This window comes from Hypanus sabinus, chromosome 23 (assembly GCF_030144855.1).
Source record: "Hypanus sabinus isolate sHypSab1 chromosome 23, sHypSab1.hap1, whole genome shotgun sequence".
NCBI classification, from domain to species: domain Eukaryota; kingdom Metazoa; phylum Chordata; class Chondrichthyes; order Myliobatiformes; family Dasyatidae; genus Hypanus; species Hypanus sabinus.
This window is the reverse complement of record NC_082728.1, coordinates 16,482,736-16,498,608: the sequence shown is the minus strand read 5'-3', so window position 1 is coordinate 16,498,608 and position 15,873 is coordinate 16,482,736.

Sequence of the window (15,873 nt, the reverse complement as noted above, 5' to 3'; positions counted from 1 at the left end):
CTGGCAGATGGAGTACAATGTTGGTAAGTGTGAGGTCATCCACTTTGGAAGGAAAAATGGAAGAGCAGAATGTTGTTTAAATAGTAAAAAATTGCAGTATGCTGCTGTGCAGAGGGACTTGGGAGTGTTTGTGCATGAATCACAAAAGGTTGGGTTGCAGGTGCAACAGGCTATCAAGTAGGCAAATAGAATGTTTGCCTTCATTGCTAGAGGGATTGAATTTAAGAGCAGGGAAGTTACACTGCAACTGTACAGCGTACTGGTGAGGCTGCAACTGGAGTACTGCCTGCAGTTCTGGTCTGCTTACTTGAAGAAGGGTATACTGGCTTTGGAAGCGGTGCAGAGGTGGTTCACCAGGTTGATTCCGGAGATGAGGGGTTTAAACTATGAGCAGAGATCGAGTCACCTGGGACTATACTCAATGGAATTCAGAAGTATGAGAGATCTTATAGAAACATGTAAAATTATAAAAGGGATAGATAAGATAGAGGTAGGAAAGTTGTTTCCACTGCTTGGTGAGACTAGAACTAGGGAGAATAGCCTCAAGATTCAGGGGAGTTGATTTAGGATGGAGATCAGAAGGAACTACTTTTCCTTGAGAGTAGTGAATCTGTGGAATTTTCTGCCCAGTGAAGCAGTGCAGGTTACCTCAGTAAAAAAATTAAAGACAGTTGGATAGATTTCTACATAGTAGGAGAATTAAAGTTTTTGGGGAAAGCTAGGTAGAGATGAGTCCATGGCCAGATCAGCCATGATCATATTGAATTATAATTACTGAATTAAAAGAAACATATAAGATTATTAAGGGATTGGACATGCTAGAGGCAGGAAACATGTTCCCAGTGTTGGGGGAGTGCAGAACCAGAGGCCACCATTTAAAAATAAGGGGTAGGCCATTTAGAACAGAGTTCAGGAAAAACTTTTTCACCCAGAGAGTTGTGGATCTATGGAATGCTCTGCCTCAGAAGGCAGTGAAGGCCAATTCTCTGGATGCTTTCAAGAAAGAGTTAGATAGAGCTCTTAAAGACAGCAGAGTCAAGGGATATGGGGAGAAGGCAGGAACAGGGCAGTGATAGTGGATGATCAGCCATGATCACATTGAATGGCGGTGCTGGCTCAAAGGGCCAAATGTCCTACTCCTGCACCTGTTTCTTATGTTCTTATGTCCTGTATCTGTAGTTATCCATTATCTACCATTGATGTTGCACCCATATCTCTTCCATTTCCCATGGATCTGCACTCACTCCATCTTCCCACCACCTTAACAATGATAGAGTCCCTCTTGTCCTCACCCACCGTCCCACGAGCATCTACATCCGACTCATCATCCTCCGCAACTTCTGCCACCTCTGTAGGGATCCAACCACCAAACATATCTTTAGCTCCCTACCCCACTGCTTTCTGCATGGATTGCTCCCTCCATAATTCCCCTCTCCGATCGTCATTCCCCACTAATCTCCCTCCCATCACTTATCTCTGCAAACAGCCAATGTGCTATGCCTACCCATTCTCCTCCTCCCTCACCTCCACTCAGGGCCTTCCAGGTGAGGCAACTTTTCACCTGCAAATCTGCTGGAGTTACCTATTGCATCCATTGCTTTTGATAAGGCCTCCTCTACATTGGTGAGGCCTGTCATAAATTGGGGACTACTTTGTTGAGAACCTCCACTCCATCAGCCAAAAGCAGAACATCCCAAAGGTCAAACATTTTAATTCCAATCCCCATTCCTGTTCTGTCATGTCAGTCCATGGCCCCTTGTGCCAAGATGAGGGCACCCTCTGAATGGAGGAACAACACCTTATAGAAAACCTACAGCACAATACAGGCCTTTCGGCCCACAAAGTTGTGCCAAACATGTCTTACCCATATCCCTCTAATTTTCTAAGCTCCATGTACCTATCCAAAGTATCTTAAAAGACCCTATCATCTTCGTTGCCAGCAGCCCATTCCACGCACTCACGACTCTCTGCATAAAAAACTTATCCTTGACATCTCCTCTGTACCTTCTCCCCAGCACCTTAATCCTGTGTTCTGTTGTGGCAAGTATTTCAGCCGTGGGAAGAAGCCTTTGACTATCCACATGATCAATGCATCTCATCATCTTGTACACCTCTATCAGGTCACCTCTCATCCTCCGTCACTTCAAGAAAAGGCTGAGATCACCCAATCTGTTTTCATAAGGCATGCTCCCCAATCCAGGCAACATCTTTGTAAATCTCCTCTGCACCCTTTCTATGGCTTCCACATCCTTCCTGTAGTGAGGCAACCAGAACTGAGCACACTACTCCAAGTGGGGTCTGATCAGGGTCCTATACAGCTACAACATTACCTCTCAGCTCCTAAATTCAACTCCACAATTGATGAAGGCCAATACACCATATGCCTTCTTAACCACACAGTCAAACTGCGCAGCTACTTTGAGTGTCCTATGGACTTGGACCTCAAGATCTCTCTGATCCTCCACACTGCCAAGAGTTTTACCATTAATACTATATTCTGCCTTGTATTTTATACCTTATCTTATATCCCTTCTGGATAGCCTCCAACCTGATGGCATGAATATCTATTTCTCCTTCTGGTAAAAAAAAATTCTCTCCCCTTACCCCCAAATTTTATTCCCCACTCTGGCCAATTACTTCTTCTTACCTGCCTATCACCTCCCCCTGGGTCCACTTCTCCTCCCCTTTCTCCTATGGTCCACTCTGCTGTCCAATCAGATTCCTTCCTCTCCACCCCTTTACTCTCCTCCCCACATGGCTTCAACTGTTGCCTCTAGCTATCCTCCTTCCCCTCCCCCTAGCTTTTTATTCTGGCACCCTCCCCATCCTTTCCAGCCCTGAAGAAGGCTCTCGGCCCTGAAACTGTTTATTCATTTCCACAGACGCTGCTGGGCCTGCTGAGTTTCCCCAGCATTTTGTGTGTGCTGCTTTGGATTTCCAGCATCTGCGGGATTTCTCGTGTTGATGATCCGCTGTTATCTTTTATTTATATTTTCTACAATTGACCTTGACTTGCATCGACTTCTATTGCTCAAGCTAAACTCAGTAGCCACTTTATTAGGCACACCCGCACACCTGCTTGCTATTCTGTTTAATAGGTTAATAGCCTCTGAAATTCAAAGTTCAAAGTGAATTTATTATCAAAGTACCTTCGTATATGTCATCATATGCAACCCTAGATTTATTTTCTTGTGGGTTTTCAAAATAAATATAAGAAGCACAACAGAATCGATGAAAGACCTTGCCCAACAGACAGACAAGGAATCAATGTGCAGAAGATAACAAACTGCACAAATACAAAAAGAAAAAATATTAGTAATAAGATGATAAAGATATAAAACATTCATCGGATTAGGTAAGTACAGAATATTAACCTAAAGAAAGGAGAAGGAAGAATATGAAAAAAGAGCAGCTGGATACAATAAAACTGATGGATGAATATGTAGTATCTGGTCAAGATGGCGCCTGCGTTCAACACTCCCACTGTTGACATCTTCTGGATAGACCACAAAACTATTTGTTTCACTTATTTTTATGTCTTTTACATCTGTTTTTCATCCTAATGTGTTTCTGGAACTGCTGGAGCCCATAATTTGCAGTTTGGAGATCGTTTGGGTGATTCAGTGCATCGCTGTCTTCGCGAGGATTCTGGGAGGCAGAGGCAGTGTGAGCAAACCCTCGTGGTGGGCGGGCTGTGGGACAAAGTGCAGTCCGATGTTTCACTCCATATCGCCAATTAAAGCTTCCACTATTTTCCGACTGAGGCGACGGACAAGATTGAAACATCGAGGCGAATGCTGAAGGTGAGTGCCAGCTGCCTGTCTTTTGATCACTGGTGGAATTGCTCAGCTGCCAGAGAGGGGAGATTATGTGGCCTGCCACTGTGCTGGAGAATGTTACCGAAGTTTTCAGCATTTTGGATATGGATATGGTTTTGGACTACGATCTATGGACTTAATTTTCAGTTTTATAGTTTTTTTTTATATTCTGTGTTTTTCATCCAATCTTTCTCTTTATTTGTGCAGGAGAGGGGAATTGGTGGTCAATGTTCCTGTTCCATTTTTATTCATTTTTTCATTGGGGAAGGGGATTTGGGAGTTGATGATCGTGTTGCTGTACTTTTTCCTCTTGGTTTCACGACAATCTGGAGAAGAATAATTGCAGAGTTGTATACTTCGCTAATAAATGTACCTTTGAACTGTTGGACACAAATTTTAGGAAACACTATATACTCAAACTCATTTAGATTAACACTACCTTGGATGAAGAGAGGAAGAGGTAATAGACAAAAAATTTACACAACAGTCAGATAAAACTTTTAAGGACATATTTTCATGAGCGAAAGCAGGATTCAGCACTTCATGCAAGCATATGCAATTCTGTTAAGTAGTACACACCAGTAAACTTAAATGAAAGGACAGCCCAGAAAAATTATCACAATAGAAGAGAAAAGTTAACCAATGGAACAGCATGATTCTCCATGGAAGACATTCCATGATCTGAGCAGACTAGAATTTGCAAGAAAGCGTCAAACACTCAGTTGAAGACCTCGTCCCAGAAACACAGGGTGTCATAAGGTGGGCATTGGGAACAGACCCAAATGCAAGACACAGACTCTGAAGTACTAGGGACAGGACGAGGTGCATCAGGAAAGCAAGGGAAGTGGGGAAGATACGACGCTGGACAAGACACAGCCCCTGGACGAGATAGAATACAGGGCCTGGGCTGGGACTAGACTGGGAAAGCAGGACCTGGATGAGGAACTTCAAACTAGGAACTTGGAACCTGGACAAGGACTCCAAGCCAGAGACTGGACAGGGACCCGAACCTGGGTCTTGACTCCAGCTCGGACTCTGAATCTAAGCAAGGACAAGATATGGCAAGGCAACAGGACTGGACGTGGGGGCAGGACATGGGACTCTTGGGCTGGATGAGGACATGAAGCTCAAACTTGGATGAGGGAAACTGGAACACAGAGCCTTGGTCTTGGTAGGCAGGACCACAGAACACAGAGCCTGGACCCCTCCTTGGGAATAGGACATAGGGCCAGGACTCATACACAGAAAACTTAACACAACAAGACAGTCCCCAACACTAGGTAGCAGCAAACAGCCAGACCTACCTAGCGAAAGCAAAGACACAAGGAGACAATTCCAAATAACAAAACATGGTTCCTTATCCGGACACAGCAAGGCTCCAGTCTTGCTCCAGCAGTAGAACTTGACAGCAAGAATAGTCAAGGACATAGGCAAGGCTCCTGGCCGAAGGCAGCAGGCGAGGCTCCAGGCAAGGGCGACAGAAAGGTGGGGAAAGGAAGGGAACAGTCCAGCCTCAGGGTAACAGCAAAGACAGCCTGATTTATACCACAGAGGCAAGGACAGGAAACTGACCAGACAAACCAGCACCTACACTTGAACCCAGGGCCACTTATATTCAAGTCCCAATATGAGAATCAGGTGCCTGTGATTAAGCCCAACTAAGACAAGGGAAAGCCAGAAGACCTGGAGTCTGGAGTCCACGGACTGGACCGTGAACCAGAATGCGGACTTCACAGACCGGACCATGACACAGGGATTCTTTGTAGCAATACAAGACCAGGTGGTTAACACAAAAAAGTATCAAAAATAATTAATAAAAGACCATAAGACAATATGGTCCTTCAAGACAATAAATGCAGAAGCAGCCAAGAGAAACTTGAGAAACAATCCAACTCCTTCCAGGATCCTGCCTCAGTTTAACTCAATCTGATTACTTATACAGGCACAATTATGTGGTAAACATCATTCACCAAATTCTTGCTTTAAAATTCTAATTCATAAAAGACACCATACATCACTATAAGTACAACCCTTATCCAGTTTTAGAGTCAAAGTCCTGCAAATCATATCACAACTGATCCATTACTAGGCACAGGACAATCTATAATAACCATTCAGATATAACATTGTAGGATAAGCAAGCAAGAACAAATTACTTAATAAATATAGCCACTCCAAAAACACATAACATTCAGAAATCAATAAATGAAAAATACCAAAAATACACTGAATTATAAGAGGGACATGAACAGGGTATATATCGTCCCAATAGTAATATCTACAACTGGTATCATCCCAAAATCACTACACAATAACATTAAACAATTCCACATTCATGGCAATATTTATGTAAATCATCAGAAAGCCACAATACTAAACACCACTAGAGTAGTCCGAAAGTTCCTCGCAATTGAGAAATGTGTATGCCTGGCTATGCCCGCACCTAAGATTTTATCAGCTTGAGCTGAGAAAAAACAAATACATATAATAATAGTATAAATAAGTAAAAATATTGATAGCATGAGATGAAGAGTCATTGAAAGTGAGTCCATAGATTGTGGAAATATTTCAGTGAAGCGGCAAGTGAAGTTGAGTGAAGTTATCCTCTCTAGTTCAAGAGCCTGATTGTTGAGAGGTAATAAATGTTCCTGAACGTGGTGCTGTAGCTCCTGAAGCTTGATGTATCTGATGGTAGCAACAAGAAGAGAGCATGGCCTGGATGATGGCTGTCCTTGATGATAGATGCTGCTTTCCTGCGACAGCGCTTCGTGTAGTTGTGCTCAGTTGAGGGGAGGACTTTACCCATGATGGACTGAGCCATATCCACTACCTTCTGTTCAAGGGCAATGGTGTTTCCATACTGTACCATGATGTAACCGGCCAATATACTCTCCAGCACACTTCAGTTGTACATGGAGCTTAGAAAAATAGAGGGCTACGCGGTAGGGTAACTCTAGGCTGTTTCTAGAGTAGGTTACATGGTCGGCACAACATTGTGGGCTGAAGGGTCTGTAATGTGCTATAGATTTCTCTGTTTCTATAGAAGTTTATCAAAGTTTTAGATGATATGTCAAATCATGGTAAACTTTTAAGAAAATAAGATTGCTGCCATGTTTTTGTCATAATAGCACCTGTGTGCTGGACCCAAGAGAGATCCTCTGAAATGATAACACTAAGGAATTTAAAGTTACTGACCCTCTCCACTTCTGATCGCCTGATGAGAACTAGATCATGAACCTCTCCTGTTCTCCTCCTGGTCAATAATCAGCTCCTTGGTCTCGCTGACACTGAGTGAGAGGTTATTGATGTGGCACCATTCAGTGAGATCTCCCGTCTCACTTAATGGAGGCAAATAGCAATGGATTTTGGAGTAATTGGTGAGGTGGGGTACAGAATAAGTTATGGGGAAAAGACAGAGGGGTAAGAGCTCTGATGCGGTTTCTCTGAAAGACACAATCAGTGAGTCCGAAGGTCTCCTACACCATCAGAAATATGAGCCCTGTATTTTGAATCTTTCTCTGAAGATATAGTTTTATCAATGTCAACAGGATATAATTCACAGGAATTTTTTTCTGCTCTGGAAACCTTTCCTTACATTCTAAGCCTACCTTCAGCAAGCCGAATAAGGTACATTAGGTATTGCTATTGGTCTATTATTGTCATATGTACCAAAATAAGTGAAGAGCTTGTCTTATGTACTGCTCATACAGATAAAATCATCATAAAGTGTTGAGGTAGAATAAAGAAAAACAATAACAATGCAAAATAAGTAAAAGCTACTGAAAGAGGGGAGTGCAGGGAAACAATAAAGTGAAAGAACATGACGAGGAAGGTTGTGAGGCCAAGAGTCCAGCTTATAGTACAAGAAATCTATTCTGGGTCTGATAGCAGTGGGATTGAATCTGTCCTTCAGCCTGGTGGGTACACGCTTTCAGACAGTTTTATCTTCTGCCTTGTGGGAGAGGGGAGAAGAAAGAATGCAAATCGTTATACCATGCATAAAGAATAACTCCAAAGACACTTCTATCAAGGGGTTAAGTCAAAAGGTCCACAGTTCCAACGCAGCTTTGCAGGCTGTCATCACCAGAATTCTGAATGGGCAATGAACACTACCTCCCTGCAACACACACAAAGTGCTGGAGGAATTCTGCAGACCAGGCAGGAGCTATGGAAAAGAGTAAACAGTCAACATTTTGGTCCGAAACCCTTCATCAGGACTGAAGAAAAGGACAAGACGCTAGAGCAAGAAGATAGGGGAGGGGAGGAAGAGTTGTAAGGTGGTAGGTGATAAGTGAAACTGGGAGAGGGGGAGGGATGAAGTAAAGAGCTGGGGAGTTGATAGGTGAAAGGGATAAAGGACTGGAAGGGGGAATCTGACAGGAGAGGGTAGAAGACCATGGAAAAAAGGGGGAGGAACACTACCTCACTATTTTGCCTTTACTCTCTTTTTGCATGACTTACTTCATTTAATCATTATATATACTTCTTACCGTAATTTATTTTATTCATTCTTATTATAATAAAATTACATTGTTAAACAACTAAGTTTACAACATATTCTGGCAATAATAAACCTGATACTGAGTCTGACTGATGAAAGTTTTAGCCTGAATAACATTGCCTGAACATTACAACTGCAGCTGACTTGTTTGCATTTTAAACTCTACTTTATGAAGTCTACTTTAGTCTGTGCATAGATACATTTCCCACATGTACTCTATATAAGAGGAGGGCACCCGAGAAATTAAAAGATATTTCTGAATTTGTCAGAGGCTGCACTTGCATTTTTCAAACAACTATGCTGGAGAGCCTTCGTTCGTTGAAACAACTAGCAAATTCTCCCATGCAGTATATACATGTGGTGAACTACATATACCTGTCTGGACACACAGCCCCCCCCCCCACCCCCCACTAACTGCTCCTGTGGCCCCTCCCACTGACCGTGGCTCCTCCCACAGACCCCGGTATAAAGGCGATTGAGGCCTGAGCCCTGCCCTCAGTCTCCAGGATGTAGTGTGGTGGTCAATTGCTGCTTGTTCTTTCTTCCAGTCAATAAAAGCCAATATCTCGCCTCACGTCTCAGAGAGTTATTGATGGTGCATCAATACATAATATCTGATCAGTGGGTTGGTGTACGTATTATCTGAATGAGAGCACGTCACATGTTAAAGGATTGCACTGCCAGTCCCAGAATGCACTCATAGCATCCCAGGTGACATGCACACAAGATTTTTCATCGTTATCTCAATGCACGTGGCAATAATAAACCCATACCCATACCAACACTATACTGTGGCATTATTGCATAACATGGCTTCTAAACCATGCGGAGTTGGAGCGCCATGGTAATGTAGCGGTTAGCGTGACGCAATTACAGCTCGGGACCTTCCAGAGTTTCAGTATTGGCCCAGTTTGTTAAGGAATCTCTGTATGTCCTCCCTTTGGTTTTCTCCAGGTGCTTTTGTTTCTTCCCACAGTCCAAAGATGTACCAGGTAGGTCATTTTGTCATTGTAAATTCTCCCGTGATTAGGTTAGGATTAATGGGGGCTGCGGGGCATGCCTTGAAGGGGCTACTCCATGTTGTTTTGTTAGATAAATAAAAAATAATAAAATACAAAGTCACCACTGCATTGTTGCATCACTAATACCCCATGCCCTCAACACTATATAGAAGTGTCAACTCCACACCTTGTGGCATTAATATTTTACTGAGAAAACACTATACACTGAGGCATCAGAATGGAAATCTGGAATATACAATGTACCGTGGCATCTGAGCTTCAGTTCTCCACCACGCTCTGGCATTAACACCAACTCACGATATCAATGTGAGTTCACCTCACCAGGTCCCTCAATATTGCCTCCCTGAACAAGAAGCCACAGCACCGCCTCATTTCCTCAGGAGATTGAGGCAAGAGAGGCTCCCCCCGCACCTCCCACTTAATTTTACAGGAGCACCATTGAGAGCATCCTGACAAGCTGAATCTGGTACGGGAGCAGCCGAGCATCGAGCCAGAAGTCCTTACAAAGGACTGTGAGAACAGCTGAGAGGATCATCCATCAGTGACATTTATCAAGAGTGCTGCATTCACACGACCCTTAGTATTATCGAGGATCCCACCCATCCATCCAGCATCGTCTTTGACTTTCTACCATCATGCAGGAGACTATGATGTATAAAAACAAGAACAGTCAGCGTGGGAACAGTTTCTTCCCTCAGGCCATTCAAGCTTCTGAACTCCCTGCCGCATCGCATTCAATACCTCACTGGTTAATCTGATAATGTTTAACATATGCACTTTACTTTTTTTATTTATGCACAATTCATCTGTAGATGATATCCTTCCTTTTCTAAGTCAATGTGTGTTATGTGTACTACTGTGCTTTACACCCTGGTTCAGAGAAGCATAGTCTTATTTGATGGTATACATGTATATAGTTAAATGACAATAAACGTGACTTGGTATTAAACAACACAGCATCATTTACTGGGGGTCAAGGAAGATGCGCAGTGGCAAGTTACACTTATTTTTTCCTCACCTGCCTATCACCTCCTTCTGGTGCCCCCCTGTTTTCCCATGGTCCTCTCTCCTCTTCTATTAGATTCCTTTTTCTTCATCCCTTTACCTCTTCCACCTATAAAGTCCCAGCTTCTCACTTCATCTCCATTCCCCAATCCACCTACCTTCCCCCTCACCTGGCTTCACCTACCACCTGCCAGCTTGTACTTCTTCCCCTCCCTCCAACTTCTTATTCTGGCTTCTTCCCGCTTCCCTTCCAGTTCCGATGAAGGCTCTCTGCCTGAAGCATCAACAGTTTCTTCCTCTTCATACTGCCTGACTTGTTGAGTTCCTCCTGCACTTTCGGATTTCCAAGATCTCCAGAATCTCTTGTGTTTATCAGATAAAAGTTCAGTTATCTTTTCGGATCCCATGAGGACCACCTCTAGTGTTTCATTCTGATCTTCACTCTCTGGCATGAACACCAGCATTCTGTTTTGGAAACCTTTCTGCTTGGTGCAATATGCATCAGTCAATCAACGGTGTTTGCTGAGCACCTCAAGCGGCTATCAATCCAGCAGTTATTGGTTCAATCCTTTTGAACAGAGCTCCTATGGTTCTCCCACAGGCTGCCGTTGGAGAGGTCTCACGCTCCAAGTGCTCTCACTGAGCTGAGGTTCACCAGTCCCATGGACTGAGAAGCTTCATATAGACTAACAGGTGCAGTTGTGCATCTATCCCATCTGTCAAATCCCACTTGGGGAACGAGGTCAAACAACAGGTGGGTGGGAGCGTGCAGCTGTTGTTAGTTCAGGCCACCCAGATGCTGGCAGGGCAGTGAGAGCGTAGTTCCACACAGGGGATTTTTCTCAACCAATGTAACTCCTGCCAGAACTATGCGTCAAACCTTGTTTCCTGGCTCTATTTGTAACGAGAGTCTATTTCAGTTTTGAAGTCTGTCTTTATGTTATTAGAAACCATCGAATGCGGACTATCTTCATTAAGTGTGATGCCAAGCCATTGGCGCATTTTATCTATAGTTATCTAGAGATACAATCCAGCAAGCCACAACTACCCAATTACACCTGTGTGACTAATTAACCTACTAACTCGTATGTCTTCAGAATGTGGAAGTAAACTGGAGCATCTGGAGGAAACCCATGCGGTCACAGGGAGAACATACAAACTCCTTACAGGAAATGGCAGCAATTGCACACTGGTCCTGAAACGCATTACACTAACTGCTAGGCTAATGTACTGCTGATTCAGTATGGCTCAAACATGTGAAAATCTGCAGATGACAGAAATTCGAGCAACACACGCAAAATGCTGGTGGAGCGCAGCAGGCCAGGCAGCATCTATAGGGAGAAGTACAGTCGACGTTTTGGGTCGAGACCCTTTGTCAGGAATAACGGAAAAAAGAGATAGTAAGAGATTTGGAAGTGGGAAGGGTAGGGGGAGACCCGAAAGGATAGGAGAAGACAGGAGGGGGAGGGATGAACTTAAGAGCTGGGAAGTTGATTGGCAAAAGGGATACAAGTCTGGAGAAGTGGGGGGTCGTATCATAGGACAGAAGGCCTTGGAGAAAAGAAAGAGGGAGGGGAGCACCGAAGGAAGATGAAGAAATGGCAAGGAGTTATTGTGAGAGGGAAAGAGAGAGGGAAAAAATGGGATGGGGTAAGAAGGGGAGGAGGAGCATTAATGGAAGTTAGAGAAATCAATGTTCATACCATCAGGTTGGAGACTGCCCACTCAGAATATAAGTTGTTGTTCCTCCAACCTGAGTGTGGCTTCATCTCGACAGTAGAGGAGGCCATAGGTTGACATATTGGAATGGGAATGGGACGTGGAATTAAAATGTGTGGCCACTGATTTGGTATGGCTGCTTCTTCTCAGCTCCAAGAACTAACATTTCAATTACATTGGGCTGCAGTTCATCTCAAGAGGATGTCTAGGCTCCACATGTCTCCTTCCTATCTTATTTATTCAACTCTACCAACAGTCTCCTCCATTCCTTTCCCCCCTTATATACTATCTGCCTTCCCTTTAAAATGATAATGTCCACTTGAGGTGGCAGTTGGTACATTGCCTTACTGTGCCGGCGATCGCTGATCAGGGTTCAATTCCCACCACTGCCTGTAAGGAGTTTGTATATCCTCTTGCATGGGTTTTCTCTAGGTGCTCTGGATTCCCCTCGCACTTTAAAGACACACGATGAGATTTAGTGTGTTGTGGGCGTGCTGTTGGCGGTGAAAGTGTGGTGACACTTGCAGGCTGCCCAGCGCAATCCTCACTGATTTGATTCGATGCACACAATGCACTTCACTGATCTTTTGACATTTCGATGTACACTTGACAAATAAAGATGCTTAAGATCTTTAATCCTTAACTACTCCATGTGGGAGCAAGTTCCACACCCTTCACTCTCCTTGTGAAGAATGCATGCCTGAAATATTCAACTGGACTTAGTAAATATAGTTTATATAATGTGTTGTTTGGTAATCATAAATCACAGGTGCAAAAGTAACAATACTGATTTCTTACCCATGGCTAGACTGGCCCAGCTAAAACAAATAAAAGTTCTAGTCAGTTAATACTTTCTCACAATCCAGTTATGCAGTTCCTCTCCAAAAAATGAAATTGAAATTGACAATAACACCTCATCAAGAACTATATTTGTCTGAAGGTTTTTCCCTGTAACAAATTTGTTCGTTTATTTAAAAAAGTGTTATTGCTCTAAATATAATAGAGACTGTAACACTCCTAATAAACTAAAACAAATCTGCCTTCAAAATTTTGGCTACCATGCTGGAATTCTGCCAGGGAGGAATTTATGCTGCAGCAAGGCCCAGGGGAACCAGTGAGAAATCTGAAAGTCAGACCCCGGCACTGATCCCTATTAAGTTTTATATCAAAATCCTCACTTGCTGACCTTTCTCTGATGTAAATGCCAAGAGTTGACCACAATCTTCATATCCAGCTTGCTGGTTAGGTATTTTGTGTCTTCCTTGTGACACTGTTTAACAGGCCACAGCTGGGGCCTGATGCAGCACTGCTGACTCCTCCTCTTGTCAGCTTATTGCAGTTACGGATTTACATTACTCTCTAAACATGGGAGTCACGTAATTGATGGTCGCTGCGTATGTCCGTGAACTTGGAAATTCTTTTCTTTTTCTGGCAGCAACAGAGGTCTCTGAACCTTGGTAGGAAGCCAGAAATAATGGTCACGCTCAGCCAACCGTACGCAGTAAGGGGCATCACAAATGATCGGATTTACATCAGAGGAAAGTCACGTGAAGGCTGCCAGTGCCACTCCCATGGTTAGTTATCAGGCCATTAATCTGGGCCCTCTGTACCCCTTTCACAGCTATGCTTATACTTTAATGTTCAGTCTGCCATTACAAAATGTGCTGCAGAATATAAAATGGTTGCCATGGTAACATAGTGGTCAGCGTGAAGTGTGGGGCCTTCCAGAGTTCAGAGTTCAATTCCAGGAGTTTGTACATTCTTCCCGTGAAGTGAGTGAGTTTCCCCAGGATGCTTTGGTTTCCTCCCACGTTCAAAAGGCGTACCTGTTAGTAGGTTAGTTCATTGTAAATTGCCCAGTGACTAGACTCGGGTTAAGTAGGTGGGTTGTAGGGCGGTGTGGATTGTTGGGCTGGAAAGGCCTGTTCTGTGCTGTACCACAAAAATAAATAAATACATACATAAGTAAATAGATAAATAGTCTGAACTGCAGCTTATTATAAAACTTTCAAAATTAGCCATGATCAAATCAGGCTCAATCCATTGGTCATATTCATGATAACTGCATTTTGATTAAAGAAAGAAAATAGTTGTATGAAAGTACTATGGGTATAATCAAGGTCACACCATTAATGTGCTTACTTAAATTTTAAGCTTTTAAATCAACACCAGTATTTACAGCAGAGCATTAGCAAAAATATTAAACCGGCTCACTGTGTCTCGTTGTCTCCTCGCTTTATTTGGTAACGTCATGAAAACCTTGGCACCAGTTCCATAATGGTGTCCAAATTTTGCAGATCTTACTTCAAAAGCCAACATCTGAAGACTTTCCTGGCCTCCCAGCCATTAAAACTATCGCTCTGGGAGGCTGGAGCGGCATGTGATTTCTCCTATTCAGACTCATCCTCATTTGGCTCCATTTCCTTCATGTCAAGTACTGGGTCCACTCTCTGCAAGTCCAAATGGATAACTCTCACTCAGAGTACATTCCAAACAAATCTAGTCACACTTCAGCGTGTAGAGTGTTGACTTAGGGCCATGTTCAGTGTGGCCTTATCTGTGCAAGTTATCTTCTAATTTTCTTTGTTATTAAGTTAACTTCCGCACAAACTAGCACAGTGGGGATGACAAGGTAATGTAGGGGGTGTAGTCATTAGTGCAATGCCGTACAGTACAGGTGACCAGGGTTCAATTCCAGATGCTGCCTGTAAAGGAGTTTGTACATTCTCCCCATGAAAGTGTGGGCTTACTCCATATGCTTTGGTTTCCTTCCACAGTCCAAAGCCAAACTGATTGGTAGGTTAATTCGTCAGTCTACATTGTCCCGTGATCAGGCGAGGGTTAAATTGGTGGGTTGCTGTGAGCCGTGGCTGGAAGGGCCTACTCAATGCTGTATCAATAAATCAACAAAAAGTAAATAAATTATCTTCCATTTTTCTATACAAAATATATTAACTAATTGTTCTTTTAGAGATAACAGGCTCTTTTGGCCCAACGAGTCTCTGCTGCCCAATTACACCCCAATGGCTATTAACCTACAAATCCGTACATCTTTGGGATGTGGGAGGAAACCGGAGCACCCGGAAGAAACTCACACGGCTAAGGGGAAAACGTTCGAAATCCTTACCAACAGCGGCGAGAATTGAACCTAGCTCACTGGCACATTAGTGACGTGTTGGCCAAGTGGTTAAGGCTTTGGGCTGGTGATCTGAAGGTTGTTAGTTCGCGCCTCAGCCGAGGCAGCGTGTGTGTCCTTGAGCATGCATTTAACCACACACTGCTCCTGCATGTTTATAGCCCAGTGGCGGCAGTTGGTGCGGTATGAACAAGACAAAACATTAGGGTGTTACACTAGCCATGAAGCTACTATGCAATCCTAATAGTGGATAGAACTAATAGAAATAGTAGGGCTAATAATGCTTCTTAATAGCCAGCTGGATATACATAAGCAGCTTAACCTGAGAAAGAGATGAAATTTTGACCAGCCCTTTAAGGAATATAAAGAAATGGGAACATGGGAATGGGAAGAATGGGTAGATTATCATATTAGTGTGGTTCCATTCTTGGAATAATAAATCCTATTACTCTGTTATTAAGGAATGAGAAGTCAGATAAATGTCACCTTAAGCTCTGCTCTCCCTCCAGTTCGAACGACTAGGCATTAAACTGTGTATCATCAGCAAAACATATTGCTTCCTCAGTCATCCTTGGGCATTTTATAGCACAGCTGAATTTTCTTAATATTCTGTTGAAAGGATTAGCCTTATACACAACCAGAGCAATATATCGTCTTGCTGGTTTAAGATGT